Consider the following 25,000-nt stretch of genomic DNA (forward strand, 5'->3'; position numbering starts at 1 on the left):
AAGAGAAATTTTTTTTTTAGATATATACTAATTCGATGTATTTTCAATGAAATAATTGAAATCCATTTTTTATTCATCACCACCACCACCACCACCACTAGAACCACCACCACCACCACCACGACCACAATCTTCACTACTTTACTTCCTCTCTTTTTCCACTATATATACAGTTTATTTACTCACTATAAAAGAAATCCTGTCCACGGTCTGAGTGTAGGTTGGGCTTCCTCACTCAGGGCAACGGTTTTCTAGCGGGTGGGCTTTGAGATAGGAGGCACCATAAAAAAGTATCCCCTTTAGCCCAGAAATTCCCGTGAAAAGCCCACATGGTATAAATAAAAAAAAATAAAATATAAAGAAATGTCAAGAAAAGAGTGTGTGTGTGTGTGTGTGTGTGTGTGTGTGTGTGTGTGTGTGTGTGTGTGTGTGTTGGGGGGATGGGGAGGAGGAACGAGCTACGGACACTGACCCCTAGGCAGTGCTCTCGTTTCCCGCAACCCCCCACAAGGAAAAGAAAAAAGAACGTCAGATTTCTAGTTTCTCCAACGTCCCTTACGGCTTCTGGAGTGACGTCAGGGCCACGTAGGAAAGAGACAGCAGTAGAAGTAATAGTAGTAGTAATAGTAGTGGTGATGATGGTAGTATAGTGCAGCGTTGCGTCAAGGTGAGGGCGCCGCGGGGGGTGGAGGGCGGGGACGGGAATACAAATTGCACCTGAAGGAACACAATAAAAATAAAACCTCCTTCCGGACGCCAAGACGGTTTGCACGAGACACGTACCAGCGAGGGGCCACGAGAGCCGTCACTAATACCTCGTAATGCAGCCATAATTACAGGAAGAAATCTGGTCCGACTGCAGGAGTGTAGATGCAAAAAAGAAAAAAAAAAAAAGTGTATATAAAAGTCTCAACTAGGGTTAAAGGTTACGTTGCCTCGTGTGAAGTTGATTTAAGTTGCAGTAACTTTAAGAGAGAGGAAGGTAGTAGTAGAGGATGGTGATGGTGGTGGTGGTGGTAAGGGGAGAGGGCTTTAGCTGGGTGGAGTGGGGACAGTGAAGACAAGTGGGTGTTTCTTTTCTCTTAATGGTGATGGTGGTGGTGGTGGTGGTGGTGGTGGTAGTGTTGGTATAAATCAGTCGGGTTTTTTTTCTTTATTTGATGAGGTGATGCTTTTATGAACATAATGTCACTGAACTTCTGTTGATATCCTCCGTTGCTTTCTCATATACTACTTCTCTTCTTCCTCCTCTGCTCTCTTTGTCTTCCTTTTCCTTCCGCGTCTTCCTTTCATTTGTTCTCCTCATCCACTGCCTCATCTTGCTCCTCCTCCTCCTCCTTCTCTTCCTCCTTCTCCTCCTCCTTTTCCTTCTCCTTTTCCTTCTCCTTCTCCTTCTCCTCCTTCTCCTCCTCCTTCTTCTCCTCCTCCTCCTTCTCCTTCTCCTCCTCCTCCTCCTCCTCCTCCTCCTCCTCCTCCTCCTCCTCCTCCTCCTCCTCCTCCTCCTCCTTTTTTTTTTACTACTTTTTTTCTCAACATTACTATTACCACTACTACTACTACTAATACTACTACTGCTGCTGCAATAATGTAATAATAACGACTACTGCTTTATTTCTTCAGCAAATAATTTTAGAAGCACTACTAATACGAAAAAAAATTTATGAAAGCAGGACATTTCTTCCCCCACACATACATCTACACTCACACACTTATTGCCATTCATCCACACCTGTGTCACAACTTCGACAAATAGGAACACTTGCACAAGCTCCCACCTCCTCAAAACACACACACACACACACACACACACACACACACACACACACACACACACACACACACACACGCCCGGTAGCTCAGTGGTTAGAGCACTAGCTTCACAAGGTAGAGGATCGGAGTTCGATTCCCCGGCCGGGTGGAGATATTTGGGTGTGTCTCCTTTCACGTGTAGCCCCTGTTCACCTAGCAGTGAGTAGGTACGGGATGTAAATCGAGGAGTTGTGACCTTGTTGTCCCGGTGTGTGGTGTGCGCCTGGTCTCAGGCCTATCCGAAGATCGGAAATAATGAGCTCTGAGCTCGTTCCGTAGGGTAACGTCTGGCTGTCTCGTCAGAGACTGCAGCAGATCAAACAGTGAAACACACACACACACACACACACACACACACACACACTATGCATACAATAAAGGCTTTAACCTGGAGACACCTTAACTAACAAATATAAACTTAACCTAACTCGAAGGACCATAATCCACACTTCTACTTTTTACTTTTCACTAATCATTTGAGTATATTCTTTTTTTTTATCCAGAAAAGGCAAAATCATCACAATAGACTTAACATTCTCTCTTGCTTACTATGTTTTCATGCAATCGCCTCTTATAGCTCTCTGAATTGTGACAAAGATCATAACAGTGATAGAAATACATTATACTTCTTAACCCCTTCAGTACCGGGACGCATATTTACATTAGAAAGGGTCTGTGGAGGTCTGAAGATTAATGACCTGTCTTCACTATTCAATTCCCTTTTTAAGTTTCTGAACTATATAAAATCGCTAAATAGTAAGCAGAATGAAAATGAAAACGCGTCATATCACTTACATTTTTATTTGATGGAGATGAGGACATAGAAACATTAAGGTTGATCGTTTCTGCTTCCATGTTGTTTTCTCTGTCAAACTTTTTAGGAGTAGCAATATTAATAAATTCACTTCTTTTAACATTGTCTCTATTTTGTATTCCTAGCTGGCTTCTTTCACACATTACAAAAAGTGTCATATGTATAAATGGGTCCTAAGCTCTTTACTCCCCGTGAGGATATCATGCCTGGAGTCTTTCCTCACTAAGCATTACCACCACACACAATGGTACGCACACTGGCAAAAAACACGTATTTGGCAGCGCACGAAATAACACCACATCACGCATGCAATACACCATCACGTGAGGACTGTATACGTATACACACACACAACATAACACTACACACCACATAACACTACACACACACACACACACACACACCCGGTAGCTCAGTGGTTAGAGCGCTGGCTTCACAAGCCAGAGGACCGGGGTTCGATTCCCCGGCCGGGTGGAGATATTTGGGTGTGTGTCCTTTCAAGTGTAGCCCCTGTTCACCTAGCAGTGAGTAGGTACGGGATGTAAATCGAGGAGTTGTGACCTTGTTGTCCCGGTGTGTGGTGTGTGCCTGGTCTCAGGCCTATCCGAAGATCGGAAATAATGAGCTCTGAGCTCGTTCCGCAGGGTAACGTCTGGCTGTCTCGTCAGAGACTGCAGCAGATCAAACAGTGAAACACACACACACACACACACACACACACACCACATAACACTACACACACACACACACACCACATAACACTACACTCACACACACACACCACATAACACTATGCACACACACACACACACACACACACACACACACACACACACACCGCGTAGTGTAGTGGTTAGCACGTTCGACTCACAATCGAGAGGCCCGGGTTCGAGTCCCGGCGCGGCGAGGCAAATAGGCAAGCCTCTTAATGTGTGGCCCCTGTTCACCTAGCAGTAAATAGGTACGGGATGTAACTCGAGGGATTTGTGGCCTCATTTTCCCGGTGTGTTGAGTGTGTTGTGGTCTCAGTCCTACCCGAAGATCGGTCTATGAGCTCTGAGCTCGCTCCGTAATGGGAATGACTGGCTGGGTGACCAGCAGGCGACCGAGGTGAATTACACTACACACCACATAACACTATACACACACACCACATAACACTATACACACACACACACACACACACACACACACACACACACACACACACACACACACACACACACACACACACACACACACACTACACACACACACACACACACACACACACACACACACACACACACACACACACACACACACACACACACACACACACACACACACACACACACACATAACACATACACACTATACACACACACACACACACACACACACACACACACACACACCCGGTAGCTCAGTGGTTAGAGCGCTGGCTTCACAAGCCAGAGGACCGGAGTTTGATTCCCCGGCCGGGCGGAGATATTTGGGTGTGTCTCCTTTTACGTGTAGCCCCTGTTCACCTAGCAGTGAGTAGGTACGGAGGAGTTGTGACCTTGTTGTCCCGGTGTGTGGTGTGTGCCTGGTCTCAGGCCTATCCGAAGATCGGAAATAATGAGCTCTGAGCTCGTTCCGTAGGGTAACGTCTGGCTGTCTCGTCAGAGACTGCAGCAGATCAAACAGTGAATCACACACACACGCACACACACACACACCACACAACACTATACACACACACACACACACACACACACACCACACAACACTATACACACACACACACACACCATACAACACTACACACACACACACACACACCACACAACACTATACACACACACCACATAACACTATACACACACTGCACACCATCACCAAACAAACAGACATCATCACCACACTCACCACCACAGCACACGCAACATCAATGCATCTCACCACCACACTGCCACACCACCACACCTTTCAACACCACATCTCACCAATAGCAAGAACACGCAATACTTGTATATATGAGTACATTACCACACCTCACCACCACCACCACCACCACCGCGACTGCAATATCCCCGGATGCAGTGAGGCGAAGGAGTCACTTCTTCCTTCCATCCACTCATCAGTTACGTTGAGGCTGATAATCGGCGAGAGAAATTTTACCCTGCAGAGATATTTATGACAGCGAGGATCCCGGGAGGGGGCAGAAGAGGGAAAGAACGGAAGGGAAGGGCCAGGAGAGAGGGAGAGGGACAGGAGGGGAAGGGGAGAGGAGGGAGGAGGAGGACCCTGTAGCAGTGATGAAGACTTAGGAGGCTCGGGATGGTAGTGTTTGACAGCCATTCGCAGATAATCTACCGCCGAGGGGTGACTCAGGTGATTTTTCGTTATTCTGTCCCAGTGACTTCCAGGTGTGTGTGTGTGTGTGTGTGTGTGTGTGTGTGTGTGTGTGTGTGTGCGTGTGTGTTACAGAGGAGGTAAAGCTCATTTTTCATAACTTTTAAGTGTAACAATCACAAGCATTTCTAGTGGATGAGGGAAATGACTAAAATCAATTATTTATATAAAATGTAAAGTGTATACGAATAAAGACATAATATTTTTCTTAATAAATAGATATACTGAATAAATAAAACAAGAAACCAGGAACAATAAGTAGATTTCAAATAAGTATTCATAAAGTGACGTCATGTAAAAAAAAAAAACTACACACCAACACAACAACAACAACAACAACAACAACAACAGCAACATAAACACAGAAAGTACTCACAAGAAACACCACACCATTAACACTACTAAAGCACATACACATACAAAAATACACACTTAAACCACCACCCTCCACATCCACCACCATCACCACCACCACCACCATACAACTAACACAAACACACACGCAAACATCACCAGCATCCGTTCCGTGCTTTTCTATCCAACAAGCCTGGCGTCACTGCATGTTATTGCGTGCTGATAATTGTTTTTGCCGCTTTATTTACGGCGGAGATGCAATTTGCTTTGGTAATGAGAAGGTGAGGAAATGAGAAAAAAGGGGGAGAGGGTTGAGGGGGAGGGAAGTGGGTGACGTATTGGGTTGTAGCGCGAATTACGGATTATGAAGTGTTCCTCAACCTCCGTTGTCGACTCGCCTCCTTCCCAGGGTCATCCTTTCACTTTCTTTCTCTCTCTCTCTCTCTCTTTCTCTTCCTCATTATTTTGTTCGTCTTCTCCTCCAGTTTTCCTTTCTTTTTATCTTCATCTTTCTTTCCGTTTACTTCTCATTCTTATATTCATTTTCTTCCTCCTTTATTATCATCTTTCTCTTTCTTCTCTTTCTCTCTCTCTCTCTCTTTCTCTTTCTTGTATTTCGTTTGTATTTTTCCTTGATATTCTCTTCTGTCTGCTTGTTATTCTTCTTCTTGCTCTTATTTTTATTTCGTATTATTCCTCCACTTCATCCTTTTTATATTCTCTTTTCCTTGTTTTCTTCCTCCTCTCCCAAATTCTTTGCTTCTTATTTCTTGATCTCTTCCTCATCCCTAATTTTTCGCTTCTGCTTTTCCTCTTCCGCTGCTTCTCATTTATTTTGTTGTTAGCTCTCTCCTCCTCCTCTTCTCCCACTTCTTCCTTCTGTGTGTTTGTGTGTGTGTGTGTGTGTGTGTGTGTGTGTGTGTGTGTGTGTGTGCGTGTGTGTGTGTGTTATATTGTGTGTGTGTCTTGTTACTTACTTGTTACTTGGAGTGTTTGTTCAAGGCTCCGCTCCACTGCGAGGCAGCGCTCAGCAGAGCCTCCCTCAAAAGCAACTAGCATCTATAATTGTGTTTGATTTCCATGACGTTAAAATCGTAAACTTCTTTTAACAAATATGTCTTCAATTTCTTTTTGAAGATATCGATCCTGGCACAACCTTTAATATCACTCGGCAGTTTATATTAAATCCTTGGTGCGCATCTTGCAAATGCTCGACATCCCATGTCAAGGTTATATCTTGGCTCATGTAGTCTGTATGGGTCTGCATCGTATCTCAGCTCCATCGTAGTGTCATGGTGGAATGTTTCCAGTAAGTTCCTCAAGTACTCAGGTTTTCCAGACTGTAATGCCTGATGAGTCATAACACTAGTCTTGTACTCAATTCGTGCTTTAATTGGCAGCCAATGCAGATCTATCAATACAGGTGTTATCCTCTCACGAGGAGAGACGCCTATAATCAGTCTGGCAGCTCTGTTCATGACAAGCTGTAAGTCTTTTAAGAGATACTTAGGCAGTCCATAATACAGAGAATTGCAGTAATCCAGTTTGCTTATCACATGATTATGAACCAGCATCTTCGTAGTTTTCTCATCCAAGTATTTTCTGACAAAACCTATATTTTTCAGATGGTATCTTGTCGTCTTAACCACCTGCCGTATTTGATCTTTCATAGATAAATGACAGTCCAATAATACTCCCAGATCCTTCACTGTATCACGAACACCCAAACTGTTACCATCAATATATAATGTGGACATATCAATCCTCTTTAAGTCCTTATTCTTACCCACTATCAAACATTCAGTCTTGTTTTGATTAAGTTTCAACTGCTTGGATTCCATCCATCTACCAACATCATCCATAATAAGTTTTATCTTTCCTTCAACATTATCTACATTGTTCAAGGTCATGTAAAACTGTGTGTCATCAGCAAACAGTTTGAAGTCAATGTCATGTTTTCTTAGTATGTGTGATAGTTCAATAGTATATATACAGAACAGAATAGGACCTAAAACACTGCCTTGGGGTACTCCTCTTTCTAAAATCTTCTTGTCTGAGAAAGATTTACCAACTTGAACACAGTATTGCCTGTTTGCAAGATAACTTTCTAAATATGTTAGTGCATCTCCATCAATACCGACAGACCTGCAATCTAAAAGAAGCAATCTGTGAACAACTGTGTCAAATGCTGCACTTAAGTCCAGTAAAATTAGCAAACCACATTTTCCTTCATCCATCAGGATTATCAGATCATTGATAACTGAGCATAAAGCTGTCTCAGTCGAATAAAGTTTTCTATAAGCCGATTGATTATCCGGTAAAGCCTGCACTACTTTCAAATGGTCGAGTAATTGGTTTAATACAGCACTTTCAATAATCTTCGATAAAAAGGTCAAATTAGATACAGGTCTAAAGGAACTCAAGCACTGCGTATCCATTTTACCCTTTACAATGGGCTTTATCAATGCCATATTTCAGAGACAGGAAAGGTATTGTTCATGAAGCTACTGTTTATAATCAGTTAAAAATTTCCAGAATTTCACAGAACTTCTCACTCTGAATAATATCACTAATAGGTAATGGGTCATTATCGCAGTAGGTTATATTAACTTTATGTACAATCTCCTTTACTTCATCCACTCTTACTTGCTTAATGGAGAGTAGCTTAGCCCGAGGCGTTGGCATATTCACGGGTATTTCAAGCTCCTCATTTCTAAAGCTCTCCACAATCGACTTTATCTTTTGATCAAAGAAGTCAAGGAACATATTTGCCAGCACAGTGTCATTAAACCCCTCAGGCAACTTATTTATTCTCCTGTTACCTGTCAAATTATCCAGTATCTTATATAATCTACTAATGTTAGACCGTGACTCTAATGACTTCTGTCTATAGTACTGACACTTTCTCCTCTGTACAAGTTTGTTTAGCCTGTTTCTCATGTCCATATATTCCTTCTTGCCTCTTCTGTTCGTAGTCTACCCCACCTTTTTTCTTTCTTCCTTTTTTCTTCCTTAGCTATGGAAATTTCAGTATTAAACCAAGGTGCATGATCTCTTATCTTAATATCCTTTTCATGAAGTGCTTTTTCATGTTGCCATTATATAATTCAGACAAACAAGATTCACATTTCTCAACTGCTACTCTTCCTTCCATGAGTACACACATCATCCTTTCTTAACTGAATGGCCTGTGACACTTCAGCTATCAGCCGCTCAGGGTCAAAATAATTTTTCCTACGAAACACTAATCGCTTAGTGTACGTAGTTTCTTTTTTACAAGATATTTGAAAAGTAACCATCCTGTGCACCGGTGAAATCCTGCAGTATGTGTGTGTGTGTATGTGTGTGTTATATTGTGTGTGTGTGTGTGTGTTATATGTGTGTGTGTGTGTGTGTGTGTGTGTTATATTGTGTGTAATATTGTGTTTCTGCTGCAGTCTCTGACGAGACAGCCAGACGTTACCCTACGGAACGAGCTCAGAGCTCATTATTTCTGATCTTCGGATAGGCCTGAGACCAGGCACACACCACACACCGGGACAACAAGGTCACAACTCCTCGATTTACATTCCGTACCTACATTCCGTACCTACTTACTGCTAGGTGAACAGGGGCTACACGTGAAAGGAGACACACCCAAATATCTCCACCCGGCCGGGGAATCGAACCCTGGTCCTCTGGCTTGTGAAGCCAGCGCTCTAACCACTGAGCTACTGGGCGTGTGTGTGTGTGTGTGTGTGTGTGTGTGTGTGTTATGTGTGTGTGTGTGTGTGTTATATTGTGTGTGTGTTTGTGTGTGTTATATTGTGTTTGTGTGTGTGTTATATTGTGTGTGTGTTTGTGTGTGTTATATTGTGTGTGTGTGTGTGTGTGTGTGTGTTTGTGGTTTGTGTTTGTGTTTGTGTTTGTGTTTGTGTGTTGTGTGTGTGTGTGTGTGTGTGTGTGTGTGTGTGTGTGTGTGTGTGTGTGTGTGTGTGTGTGTGTGTGTGTGTGTGTGTGTGTGTGTGTGTGTGTGTGTGTGTGTGTGTCTATTTGCATTATCTCGTTGTGACATACAGGAAAAGAGTTATTTTGGTACCACTCCGTTTCCACTTCCATATCTGGAGATCTCTACCATTGACTTTTGAATGTCCTTTGTATGGACCGCATCGATGTTTTTTGTCTTTCTGTCCTTTTGTGTGTTTATTTCATAAGTTATCCCATTCTACTTAATGAATTTATTTTCTATAATCCAGGCCTTTTCTTTCTCCAGTTCTGAAAAAAATAAAATTCCTCTTCGTTTCTGATGAAGAAAAAAGTGGAGTTATTTTACCCTTATTCCGCAGTGAGTAGGATTCGAACCTACGCGGGAAGATCCCATCTGATTTCTAGTCAGACGCCTTAACCACTCGGCCATCACTGCTGTGTTGGAGTAAATACCATCATTATCAACATTATAATCATCATCACTTTCTGGTGATGTCTTCTTCGTTCTTGCATAAGAACATAAGAAAATAAAGGAAGCTATAAGAGTCCAGCTTAATCTGTTTAATTCTCTCTTAAAGCGCTATAAAGACTCAACACTGACAACCCACTGGCTCCTTTCCATTCATTTACCACTTTATATTCTTTCTCATCTCATTCTTAAACTTAATTTTTTCGAGCTTAATCCCGTTATTTTTTGTTCTATCCTTGTTACTAATCTCAATAACTTTGGTTACGTTTCTCATGTTATAACCCTTTTATCACTTAGACGTCCATCAAATCTCCCTCCTTGTTATTTGTTTATTTATTTATTAATATTATTATTTTTTTTATTATTATTGTTATCATTATTATTATTTTATTATTATCATTATTTTTTATTATTATTAATATTATTATTACCCTTATCAATATTATTATTATTTTTGTTTTTTATTATTATTATTATTATTATTATTATTATTATTATTATTATTATTATTATTATTATTATTATTATTATTATCTTCATTATTATCATTATTATTTTATTTTTCTTGTTGTTGTTGTTGTTGTTGTTGTTGTTGTTATTTATTGTTATCACTATCATCATCATCATCATTTATTATTATCATTTATCATCATTATCATCATCATCATCATCAACATTATTAATATTATTATTATTATTATTATTATTATTATTATTATTATTATTATTATTATTATCATTATTATTATTATTTATTATTATTGTCATTGTCATTAAAGCAAGTTATTACTTCAATACTGCTAGCGCTTTCGCCTGAGGTTAATACTTGTATTTATTTGCAGTACGAGTATTCTATCAAGGAATCTTACATGTTACCTATCATGGAAAGCTCATTCATTCTCGAAACATTGATAGATGTTTATCCTGAAAGAGAATGAGCTGTTGTCCTGCCCTCTGTTAACTCCTTCCAAAAAAAAAGTGATTGAAGTGAGCTGATTGTGCTGGAGTCAAAACGTGACGTCACGGCTTTAGGTATCAGAACCAATCAGACTGAAGCAGTACTGCAACAATGGCGGCCAGACTACCTAACTAGATACCTGGTTCTCAGCTCTCAATTCTCAATTCTAAGTTTTCAGTTTTAAGCAAATAACTAAAAGGACATTGAAAGGAAAGTGTAATGTATATTTTCTTTTCTTGCCGATTTGTTGTCCTGGAGAGGTAACGCCCCTCCTAGTTAATACTGAAAGGGTCCTCCAGCTTGCCTCACACCAGGAACTTTTTTTCAAGAGCAGTACACAGAACGTTCAGAAAAAAATATTAGCAGAAACTATAGCTTCCAATCTGTGCTACAATTAACCGATGAAAAAAATGTTTTTTTTTCTCCCTAAAGTATCTAATGTGCTTCTATACATTATTCTACAATGCCCGACACAGAATGGTTATAGCCGTGTAAGCAGCGATGAAATTCGCCAGCATATAAGAATCTGGTCTTCTAAGGAGCGTGTGAAAGATGCTGTTTGACTTCATTGATTTCGTAACATTAAAGTTTTGCCGTAATCATGTAATGGAAAAAAATCCATTATGAGAAAGCTGTCTCCTTATTGTTGAAAGTTATGTTACGTTTAGAAAAATGAAAGAGTAATTTCGTTTTTGTTCTTTTTTTTTTTTTTTTTTTGCTCTATCGTGTCTGTTTGTTGCTCAACTGGTTTGCACTTACTGCGGTCTCATTTTTATTTATTTATTTTTTTTTTTTTCAGGCAACATTTGGTGTTGCTTGCTTTTGGAGATCGTGATTTTCGGTTGCTTATCAGAAGTGATTGTGGTTGTCCCATAAAAAAAGTTGATTTGCCTTAGAAGTAAATACTCACTCTCGAAAGTAGAAGTTTAACGTTATAGTTAAGGAACCTCATAATCACTATCATTAATGTCACTTATTATTTATTATTATTTTATTATTATTATTATTATTATTATTGTTATTGTTGTTATTATTATTATTATTATTATTATTATTATTATTATTATTATTATCATTATTATTATTGTTATTATTATTATTATATTATTGTTGTCATTATTATTGTTATAATTATTATTGATATCACCATTGTTAGTTTTATTATTGTTATTATTATTATAGTTATCATTATTATAGTTATTGTTATCATAATCTTTATTATTATTATTATTATTATTATTGTTATCATTATTGTTGTTATTATCATTATTATAATTATTATTATCATTATCATTATTATCGTCATTATCATATTATTATTGTTATTATCATTACGATTTTTATTATTATTATTATTATTATTATTATTAGTAGTAGTAGTAGTAGTAGTTGCAGCACTACTATTATTGTCATTGTTTTTTGTTCTTATTGTAGATGCTCTTGCATTTATTGCAGCAGTAGCAGTTGCAACACTACTACTACCACCACCACTACTACCACCACCACCACCACCACCACCACCACTACCACCACTACTACTACCACCACCACCACCACCACCACCACCACCACCACCACCACCACCACCATAACAATAATAATAACCACCACCACCACCACCACCACCACCACCACCACCACCACCACCACACCACCACTACCACTACCACCACTACTACTACTACTACTACTACTACTACTACTACTACTACTACTACTACTACTATTACTACTACTACTACTACTATTGTTTTTGTTGTTGTTGATGTTGCTTCATTTATTACATAGGAGCAGCGGTAACATTACTACTACTACTACTACTAATGATAATAATAATAATAATAATAATAATAATAATAATGATAATTGTAATAACTGGTGATAATAATAAAACCAGGAAGAAGTAAAACAGTAATAATAACAACACTCGCCAATACCAGCGACGAACACATGTCGTACAGAAACACAGACGCCTTGCTACAGAAAGTGTCCTTGGTTTGTATACTATAGTGGAGCGTGAGGCACCAGGTGTGAGTGAGGTGGTGAGGTGAGGGGCGCACGTCGTGACAGTCACCGCCCTCTGTATCCCCACTTGCCACACGCCTCCCGCGGCCACGCCCCCGTAGCCACGCCCTCCCAGGATCGATGTCCCCTCCCACTGTGGGAGGTATAAGGAATCTGCACTAAATAAAATAATGAAAAGTATATATGTATTAGTAATTTACAGTCATAAAGCCAAATAAACATGTAGCCTTCTAAATTGTCCGTCATCAAGCGTGCATATTTAAAACCATTCACTCCCGGAACTAGGTAGGGACGCAGTAATTGGGCGGAGTTCTCGATGAGTGTACAGGTGACCAGGTGAGGTCCTTTGTTTCTCCCTCCCCTATCCCCACACACCTCCGCAAGCCACGCCGTCCCACGCCACGCCACGCCACCCTTTACTGCCGTTCTTGAGTGTTTGGTTATGCATGAGGCGACCTTCCGAATTTATGCCGTCATCTTGAAATGTGTGTCCTTTATAGCTGACGGCAAATGATGATGAATAGCCCAATTACGAAGAGGATTTAGTAAGGCGTGTGGGATGGCGGGCACCCATGCGTGAGTGCCTACGTGCAAGCAAGCATGTGTTAAGGGGTGCCTTAGCGAGAGTAGATGTGCCTTATTACTAATGCAAGAAAAGAAAGCGCGTAATTATTATTGTTGTATTGATTTCGTTATAAAGAGTTCAAAAGAGAGGCTCCCTCATGGCACAAAATGGCGTGCAAGGCTGCTATGACATTGAGGACTTGCCCTTGAGCACCCCAGGCAAGTAAGAAAAACACACCTCTTTTGCAGGACAGGAGGCCGAGGCACCTTACATTCCGGAGGGATAACAGGACACCAAGACCGTGGTGAAGAAGAGCAAAAAAAGAAAAGAAAAACGATATCCAAACGACAAACACGGGGAGAACACCACACGTCACAAGCCGGAGAAACACCACACAAAAAGGAGAGGAAGGAGAGAACATACCCAATCCAGAAGAGGGATATGAGAACACTAAATATATAGAAAAGAAGACAGTGAAACTAAGTACATCTAGAGGGCACACTGGAGGAAAGCACCGTATGCAAAGGAGAGGAAGGAAGAGAGGAAGCAGAAGACGCTCACATCCACATGAGGAAAAAGAGATCATCACTTACTTTGAACACAGGAAAGACACACCAGAATACTACAGGAAAGTAAGGACTGTGCAGATCCAAAGGACACAAAACTGATAGCGGCACATCCAGGACACAGGAGAACAGTAGATACATTCCAAGTGCAGAGTCAAGAAATATGCCTTGCTTTTCTTATTTGGGTCTGTCCTTCAATCACCAGAAGACGAATATGAAAGTGTAACTGTTGTTTTCCATATAGCCTTTGGTTTCTCATATATTGAAAAGGTAGTCTGATAGGTTAGGTACCGCCAGAGTACATATATGCCATTTAGCGCTGACATCCATAAGATGAAAATGAAACAATCCGTTAATTTTGGCGAGAGATAAGACTCGTGCTTTACCATGAGCAACATCCAATGCGGTCGATGCATCCCACATAGTAAAAATAACTGAGCAAGTGAATATATAAATAAAAAGAAAAGAGGAATGAAAAATAAACAAATGCATAAATATGTTAATGAATGAAAAGATGAATATTTAAATACAAAAAAAAAAAATAGATGAATGGAGAAAAGGAAACTAGATAAGCAAACAAGTAAATAGATAATGATGCACGCAGACTACCACCCAATCAAATAGTGCGCTATTATATCTGTGGTATTTCAATTGATATATTGTAAGAATTATGTGAATTCAAGAAAGTATTTCTTCTTAAGTATCAATCATTCATCTATTAGTTATGTTTTTTTTATTTATTTATTATTGTCATTAATATCATTATTGTTCAGACCATTAGACAAGTTTGACTGAGGAGATGGAAGGAAACACAAGTGTAAGGAGTCGAGTTTATTCCAGACCGCTTTCGCCTACAGCTTCTTCAGGAGAACTGATCACCTCCTCCCTCCATTATCCTCCATTATTATTATTTTCTTATAATTGGTACCATATTCTTTACGCTTCTTTTTTTTTATACTATGTGGGCTTTTCACGGGAATTTCTGGGCTAAATGGGATACTTTTTAGGGTACCTCCTATCTTAAAGCCCACCGCTAGGAAACCGTTGCCCCGGGTGAGGAAGCTCAACCTACACTCAGACCGTGGACAGGATTCGAACCCGTGCGCTTGGAGACCTCTAGGATCCCAAAGCACGCATGGTTCCACTGTACCACGGCGTTCTTTGAAAAACTAAACGTCTGTGTCCTTAATCTCTCGCTAAGAAAGCATATTTTGTTTTTGCTGGCTCCATTGAATATGCATTTCTACTGCTTTCCGAAATTTCACTGACAGTTTTTCCCCTTTGCATTCCAGGAAGCTCTTACAGTTGTGAAGCAATTGGCCTAGAAGCTGCTTGTCCTTCTTGAACTGGTGTAGGTCTCACTGTCACCATCAATAGTGATTAGATCGCCTCTGGGAACAAGTTAATGTAAGGTATGTAAAGCTCACGTCTGTAGCAAGCAAACGGATCAAATCAACTGATGCACTATAAGGAGGTATCTTGCTTATGTGGCATCGTATGTCTAACCATAAAATTTCGGGAGATGTTAAATAAGTGAGCCGATAGAAAATTACATGTCACTGTGTTTTGGTAAGAGTTAAATTTATTTCTGTTTCCCCTTGTAATAGAGCAGCATAACTATTGATTTGCTCCCAAATGTTATACTAGCAAACGTAATAGTAGGTGGTTATACATTTGTTATATACTGGTTAAATCCGAAGCTTCTTCATCGTCCAGCAAAGTAGAGATTTCAGAACATTTGCGGCAAATTACCTAATGCCACATGTGAGGTAAGTTCTGTGTATTTCCAGGCGTTTTCAAATTTTGTTATCACTATTTTCGCATCATGTATATTTGGTGTTTTGGAGCAACAAGTAACCTTCAGTAAAGCCCCTGCCCATCATCTCCCTTCCCATAAGCATTCTTGAACACACACACACACACACACACACACACACACACACACACACACACACACACACACACACACACACACACACACACACACACACACACACACACACACACACACACACACACACATATATATATATATATATATATATATATATATATATATATATATATATATATATATATATATATATATATATATATATACATATATATATATATATATATATATATATATATATATATATATATATATATATATATATATATATATATATATATATATATATATATATATATATATATATATATATATATATATATATATATATATATATATATATATATATATATATATATATATATATATATATATATATATATACATATACATATATATACACACACACACACACACACACACACACACACACACACACACACACACACACACACACACACACACACACACACACACACACACACACACACACACACACACACACACACACACACACACACACACACACACACACACACACACACACACACACACACACACACACACACACACACACACACACACACACACACACACACACACACACACACACACACACACACACACACACACACACACACACACACACACACACACACACACACACCGAATTAATATGTGAAGTCCGTGATATGAAAATATGTATATTTTTTTTCCTTCTATTGAATTGAAATGTAATGGAACACGGTGGACTTTGCATTAAGTAGAATAAGACACTAGTTACATACAAAGACATTTAGAATATTGCATTACTAAACCAGGAAAGACTGACAAAAACTAACGTACAGTGTAGACAACCCCACACAGGAGGATCATTAGCTTCAAAATTCCAGCAATCTTAATATCCCTCTCAATTCAAACACAAAGTATTAATGAGTGAATAAATAAACATGCAACCTGATGAAATCCCGGATGTGGAAGTATTTATAAGCACAAGTTGCAGAGAAGAGGGTAACTGTTACATCTTATTATTCAAAACAGGACAGCAAACATAAAACCGAAACGCAGCACACTATTATCATCAGAATGTTATCTTCCTCCATTTGCATGTTTGAAGATAATTGCACAAGTTTCCGCTCGCGTTCTGGGCAGATGGCAAAAATGATCCACTTAGCATTTCTAAAACTACGCGAAAGGCAATTAGAATCAAGTTGTTTAATTTGCTTATTTGTTTAGTGTATTTACACCCAGGAAACATCAAGGCAAGACTAAACGAAAGGATGCCACAGACACCGCTGGCTATATAAAGATGTTGAAAAAAGTGTGTGAAGGGAGATGACTTCATGAAAGAAAAGCCTCGACTCCATCCTGGTTTGCAATGATGTACGAGAGGCGCCGCCCTAAACAGGAAATACCTATTGACTCCAGTTACTGATTCCTGTATTTGGTAAGGGAGCAAGTAAACCTAGAAAAGTGCTGTGCGCCATGAACAACACACATGCACTCACCTTACTTTGGAGTCACTCAGGAAATGCATGAGTTTACCACGAGAAAAGAAAATATTGTAGACGTATAAAGAAAAGAAGGTAAAGTGCATGTAACGCTTTGATATGCAGTTGTGAACATTATGAACAATTGCGTAGTGCTACCATTGTGACTGCTATGAATTCTTATCAAGCTGAATAAAAAATAAGTCTGGTGCAAGTTTATAGTTCTGAAAGACACTAGTGACAAAAAAAAAAGAAAAATAGTGAAGGAATTGAAACCTTTTTGTCTCCCAAGTCTTTCTTTTTCTGCACAACATAAAAAGTCACCACACTGGAATTAAAAGTGGCGTCACATCATTACTAATCAATGCAGTAAATATTTATTGATGAATATTATCTCTAAAAATACTACAGAAAATAACAATGTAAAAAATTAATCTAAGCTTTTCTATTTGTTCTTTGATTTGCCATATGAGTGGAGTGCGAGGCGAGACAAAGCGAGGATACGACGTGAGCGGCGCTAAGTAGGTGTGGCAACATGGACGCGAAGTGCTGCATGACGGAGGTGTAGTGAGGTGGCGGCGTCGGTAAGGTGGGCGTGTCGGGAATGAGACGGTGAGGCGCGGCGTGGGTGTTGCGGGACGTTGGGGAAGACGTGCACAACAAAACTGTAACGTGATACCAGACATGTCCATTTACGACAGATTGATTTATCTCTCTCTCTCTCTCTCTCTCTCTCTCTCTCTCTCTCTCTCTCTCTCTCTCTCTCTCTCTCTCTCTCGTTATAAAAGACATATATGCACACATGTCTATATAATATTTTCTCATTTCTTCTCCTCACGTAGTTTTCTTTTCTTTCTTATGATACCACACACACACACACACACACACACACACACACACACACACACACACACACACACACACACACACACACACACACACACACACACACACACACACACACACACACACACACACACACACACACACACACACACACACACACACACACACACATTGATACAGTGACACCAAAGTAACTGAAAAGCAACGACACAAAAAAACAACAAAGAAATCGCCAGGTAAAATAGTGCAATATAAAGATAACAGTAATGATAAACAGAGAGATGAGTACCTTCTAAATCTTAACACAATGACAAACAATCTGTAAGAAGACCCATCGTGCGAGACTCTTGGGCGTGGATGGGGGGGAGGGATAGAGTTAGGTCATGAGAGGGTACCGGAGGAAGGCAGGTCAGGATAGAGAGAGAGAGAGAGGATGGGCGGGGATGGAGGAGGATGGGGCTGGAGACAAGGAACGTAAATCAAGCAAGAGTGAGCGAGAAACCTGTTCTAGGAGCGAGGAAGTGCGTGCGGGAGGTGAAGGGAAGGAGGGACACGTCTTCCTGTGTGTGTGTGTGTGTGTGTGTGTGTGTGTGTGTGTGTGTGTGTGTGTGTGTGTGTGTGTGTGTGTGTGTGTGTGTGTGTGTGTGTGTGTGTGTGTGCGCGAGCGTCAATACCAAGGAGGAGGAGGAGGAGGAGGAGGAGGAGGAGGAGGAGGAGGAGGAGGAGGAGGAGGAGAAAGGCACATCCATGAATAATTGATAGATATGATAATGCACGTGTTAATGGCCGACGGATAACACACACACACACACACACACACACACACACACACACACACACACACACACACACACACACACACACACACTTTCAGCAAACAACGGCTGTCATCCAGGTGTTCATCTCTATTAATGGGGACCTTTCCTCACCTTTGGCCACTTGGTTGGCTAATTAACCACCTTCCGCCACGCTCACCTGCCTCGTCAGCCTCACCTGGATTACCTGTTGGCGTCCCGTGCATGTTCAAGCATCAGTCTCTAATTCACTGATCGCTCTCCCGACACACGCCGCGCCTTACTGAACGAGTATCATTAGGACATAAACCCATGTTATAATGTGGACATAAATTACAGATGGATTAATGCTCTCTCTCTCTCTCTCTCTCTCTCTCTCTCTCTCTCTCTCTCTCTCTCTCTCTCTCTCTCTCTCTCTCGTAACTGGACCATTGAGGAGAAACTTTGCCATTTTTTGGCACAGTGAAGTAATACAAGTAATGAAAACTAATATATTTGTTTTATATATTTATTTTTGTTTTATTTATGCGAATGGAACACATGACTTGTTTTCTTTAGTTCACCCCTTACATGCTGACACACACACACACACACACACACACACACACACACACACACACACACGCACACGCACACACACACGTTTCCTCGCTACGATACACATCTTAACATATCCGTCCTTCTCCCACAACAAGTTCCCTTCCTCTTACACACACACACACACACACACACACACACACACACACACACACACACACACACACACACACACACACACACACACACACACACACACATGCTAAGAGAGGGATGGGAAAAAAAAGGGAAAAAAACATTCATTACCACACTTTTTTCCCACACCTTGCCACAGGAGGAGGAGGAGGAGGAGGAGGAGGAGGAGGAGGAGGAAAGGAGTTGGAGGAGCAAGGAGGAGGAGGAGGAAAGGAGTTGGAGGAAAGGAGGGAGGGAATTCAGGGGATGAAGGAACATAAATCATGAGAAAAATATAATTGTGTATGATAACATTAATTCCATGGTCGTAAAAGCAGCGGGGGGTGAGGGTTGCGTGGCAGCGACCTGGGAGGGGTTAGGGAAGGGGTAGGAGAGGGAGAAAGGGGTGAGGGGAAGGGTGGAGGGAAGGGAGAATGGGAAGGGAAGAGGAAAAGAAGAGAATAATGATACGGAAAGAAAGACACACACACACACACACACACACACACACACACACACACACACACACACACAGAGAGAGAGAGAGAGAGAGAGAGAGAGATGCACACACATAGACACAGAAAAAAAGTAAAAGAAAACATCACACACAAAAAAAGATCTTCAAAGAATTTTATCAACTTGAAGGTGGGTTGTTACGGGTCTGTCGGAATTAGAAAGTTTAATGCAGCCTGTGGTCTCTCTGCCTTGGCCTGGTGGTGGTGGTGGTGGTGGTGGTGGTGGTGACCGCTTAGATTTTTATCACACTGACGGGAAATTGTACAGTATCGCTTTTCTCTGGGTGTTGGTTCCTCGCCGCCCCTGCAGTGTCTAGAGAATAATCTTTGCTGCTTTCAAGTTAGTCATGGCTCTCATACTCGTATTATGTAGCAGGCTCTCAGGAGAACTATCTTCAAAGAACATTAATGTTTATTGAAGTTTTCATGACTGTCTCCACTGTTGGCAATGGAGAATGTTTGTTAAACTATCCCTACATTCACGAAAATATTCTAATACTTTGAAAAAAAAAAACCTGAAAAATGCTTATAAACAGTAGTAAAGGTAAGACTGTAAAACGTTTGAGAATACGGTTCTTGATTGTGTTCGGGACAAGGAAGTGGTCAGGTCTCCCGTGATGGGCCATGGACTACTGGGGTCTACTGGGTTTTCCATGGGTGTATCTGGCTGGAAGGAGGGTGGCGGGAAGGTGGGGAGGGTTCGTGGGGCAACATGAGTGATCACACATTCGCATGCGGAGCGCAGCAAGGCGACTCAAATTATAAACATTTGACTCCAATTATCCAGCAGCTTCCCAGGAGGTCCGACCCCAGAGATATGCGCCAGCCAGTCAGCCAGCCAGCCTTCCGTCGGTCCTCACTTGCGTATTGTGTCAGTATTCCACATTAATTCGCTCACATCTGCAGTTTTCACGTTTTCTCATCGTATTCTGAAGTGTTTGTTTTATGGGTACATTTGCTTTTCCTAACTACAAAAATTTTTATATCGAGATAACGTAATCACTATCACCCGTATTCAGAAACGCTTTGCCTTCTCACCTCTATTATTTTCCAAAAGCTAAGGAAAGGATTAGCTGATTTTCCAAGTGTGTTTCCCAGTTAATAATGTAGAAATATTGTTAATCTATCGGTAGAACTATAAGATAACCCTTGAAAATATATGTAAGTTGAATATAAGGCTTTTGAATGCAGTAGGATTGCGACACAGAAACATTTCAGAATATAGTCTTGTGTAGTGGCGGTTGCTCCTTGGACAGGTTACCGACAGGAATGACTCATTTTATAGGACAAGAATTACATTGCCTATAGGGTGTACTGGAGAACGGTAATGATTGTTGTGGCTGCTTGTAATGATAGTAGCAATAATGAAGATGATGATAATGGTTGGTGTGTGGTGTGGTGGACCGCTTTGGAGTCTGGAGGGGCCCTGGCCGCGGCGCCCCAGCCTGGCCGTGATGGAGTGTTCCCTCGCCCACTAATAAAAGCCCTTCGCCCCTTGATTACAATGAAAATCTGATTAATTGTGCCGAACCTTGCCGTCCGCCGCTCAGGTGTTGCAATAACGATATGGCGCGAGGAATCTGAACCTGAATCCGGATTTCACGAAGAATTTGGTAGAAGTTAATGGCGTACCCTTAGGCATGTGTGGGTAATGTGACGCCTCCTCTGTGTGTGTGTGTGTGTGTGTGTGTGTGTGTGTGTGTGTGTGTGTGTGTGTGTGTGTGTGTGTGTGAGTGAGTGAGTGTGAGATAGAACTAGATATGGAGTAACGATCCATAGTGCTTGCAGATTTAGAGAAGAGAGAGAGAGAGAGAGAGAGAGAGAGAGAGAGAGAGAGAGAGAGAGAGAGAGGGGCTCACTATTCAACACCATAATCATGTAATCCATCTCATGAAAACAAAAACCTTTATATTACAGGCAAAAGCAACAAACATACATGAAAGAAAATAATAATCAAATGAAATGAGAAAAAAAAAACCTCCATACTCCAATTATTTGCAAGTATATTTCTTAGTTATCTAGAGTACCCAAGCTCCCTTTAGCATAACAGACCAGTTCAGCTAAGCACCTTCCCCGCGGCTCCCGGTCTCATAGCGCACAGTGGGGAGCCTCGTGTATCTCAGAAGGTGGGATTCAACTATATTTCCGCCACCGCTCTACTGGAGCTGGCTGGAAAGATTGATTTGCTGCCGAAAGAGAGAGAGAGAGAGAGAGAGAGAGAGAGAGAGAGAGTTTACAGCTAAAGATATGATAAACTTTTATATGCATGAAAGGAAAAAAATACTAATAATTACTATATATATATTATATATATATATATATATATATATATATATATATATATATATATATATATATATATATATATATATATATATATATATATATATATATATATATATATATATAATATATATATATATATATATATATATAATATATATATATATATATATATATATATATATATATATATATATATATATATATATATATATATATATATATATATATATATATATATATATATATATATATATATATATATATATATATATATATATATATATATATATATATATATATATATATATATATATATATATATATATATATATATATATATATATATATATATATATATATATATATATATATATATATATATATATATATATATATATATATATATATATATATATATATATATATATATATATATATATATATATATATATATATATATATATATATATATATATATATATATAGGAAATAAATATATATATGAAAAAAATATGTAATGTGTCATGTATCATCTTTGAGCAACGTGCTGAATGAATGTTTATACGTTGAGAGTATAAGGAACACACAAGACAGAACCTCAAAGCTTCTCCCTGCCAACCACCTTACTATTTTCTGTCCTAAAATCCTGTTGATCATTATTCTCTGGGAGCTCTTGCCAGGTGTGTGTGCCATTAACCTTTTCCCCCTCCCCGAAACGTCCCGGAGCAGAAGCAGTTATCATTAAATCGCCGCATGAACTTATAAGATAAATTTCAGAAAAAAGCCTTTCCTCAGCACACAAAAACTCCAGTTCCCGCTGATATAGAAGGTGGATTCCGACGTTTTTATTCGGTCCACCATCGCAACCCCGGCAATATATATTTCTGTAGACCGCACCTCCTCTATAAATATTCATAAATGATGTATATATATAAATTGGTAGGTAAGGGCTGTTGCTGTAGCCGGTGCTTTATGGCCGTGCCGCGCAGTTTGTGGTCAGCCTTCCCTCGCGCGCCGCCCGGGAACCAGCTGGCTGCCCTGACCTGCGTTTCTTGCAAGGCAGGTTTTCAAGTTTTTCCTCGTCGCCTTGCAAAACAAAATATCGTCCATCGTATATACTCTCCTTTGTTGAGCTTGTTCTGGGAGCCACACTCAGTTGCTGCAGAAATGTCCCTTTTCCTGTAGAGTGTTCGTGTCGTTATTTTAAAACAAGGCAAAGCATGATAAAGCATCTGTCTCACTCCTTGTCCGCTCACTCAAAATAGCACGTTTTCGTTTTGTCTTCTTATATCCCAACAAGTCTCTGAGCAGCCTTCAGTTACGGGAATGATATACTGCCAGGGAGTCCCCATCACCCATTCACGGAGATGTCTAAGAAGACTCACATTTTCACCTTAATTATGCCGAATTCGACAGAAAACAATCACTCGTTCAGTCTATGGAGGCTCTGCTTGGTGGCTGAGGCAAGGGAGGCACAAGCCACATATGAACCTCGCCTGGCTTATCGTCCCTGTGTCCTGGCGTCTCTAGATTCAATATTGCATGGTTGAGAGGAGCGCAGACAGCCGGTGCCACTGTGAGCGTAGTTCCCCGCAAAGCGTCTTGCCTTGTGTTTTAAAAGACTCCAACTGCCGGATCATGGATTGAGGACTCGACTTGTTTATTCTGCATTATGGGACAAAGGCAAGAAACGTTGTTGGCGTGTTATTGAGCGAACGCCTTATAAGCTAGCACAGGGAGCGCCGATCCCTGAAGCTCGCGGGAAAACCCGGAGGTCGCGTGCACACAATACAGAAAACAAAAGCCACTCGCTCAAACCAAACCGCATCGGATTGAACATTTTAACACGTAAACTAAACTCTACCGAAAATTCTTGGATCCCACACCCGAGTCCGGACCGAGGCAAACCTGTGATTTGCTAAGGCATTCGGCTATAAAGTCCGGACGCCACGAAAACCTGAGCAGCCAGCAAAGTTCGCATTTCCAGTCCCTTCCAACCCGTTTGTTTACCATCCGCGCACCGCCACCACTTAGGATCCTGTGCCACGCTTCCTCCGCCCACCCGCCAGCCCGCAGAGCACCTCCATTCAGTCTGCATCGACAAATTTGTGGCTTATATCAAGTTAGTTGAGTTACGATGGAGGCAGCAGCAGCAAGAGGGCGTGGTGAGTGAGCGAAAGCAAATGGTGCAGGGAGCGAAGGCTTCGCGGGCCGCGGAGGGGTTCGCTACTCACCCAGGGGTCCCAAATTACAGTTTCTCCCTGGCCCGAGGCTCCCACAACCACCACGCTCCCAAAACCGCCTTTATCTCTTTGAATTTTTGCACAGGTCCGCTTAAGGATAGATATTTCTGCTCGCTCGCTCATAATTCACGGCAACTTTGGAAATATCGTAAAGAGCGTTCCCAGATGGACTTACCTTCCCTGCTAATTTGTATTGTTGTGTTTTGGTTTGGTTTTGTCTGTTGCAGATGTGCTGATGCTTTGTATGGCAAGAGATTTATCGGATTGTATGTTTGGGTGCTGAAGTGATGTATTTTGTAAGTATGTCTAGTGTGTG

The 25,000-nt window shown here is 40.5% G+C and overlaps 1 long non-coding RNA gene and 1 other non-coding gene across 2 annotated transcripts in view; one reads left to right on the top strand and one right to left on the bottom strand.

Annotated features, from left to right (window-relative positions):
• The window catches only part of LOC123498078, a 156,740-nt gene that overhangs the window by 82,175 nt on the left and 49,565 nt on the right, over positions 1-25,000 (top strand). The window contains exon 3 of the long non-coding RNA XR_006672638.1: positions 15,198-15,317. This is a non-coding gene — a long non-coding RNA (uncharacterized LOC123498078). The remainder of the gene's footprint in view (positions 1-15,197; positions 15,318-25,000) is intronic.
• Positions 9,677-9,758, bottom strand: Trnas-aga. The gene has a single exon. It is a non-coding gene; the product is annotated as a tRNA-Ser (tRNA).

This window comes from Portunus trituberculatus, chromosome 47 (assembly GCF_017591435.1).
Source record: "Portunus trituberculatus isolate SZX2019 chromosome 47, ASM1759143v1, whole genome shotgun sequence".
Lineage (NCBI taxonomy): Eukaryota > Metazoa > Arthropoda > Malacostraca > Decapoda > Portunidae > Portunus > Portunus trituberculatus.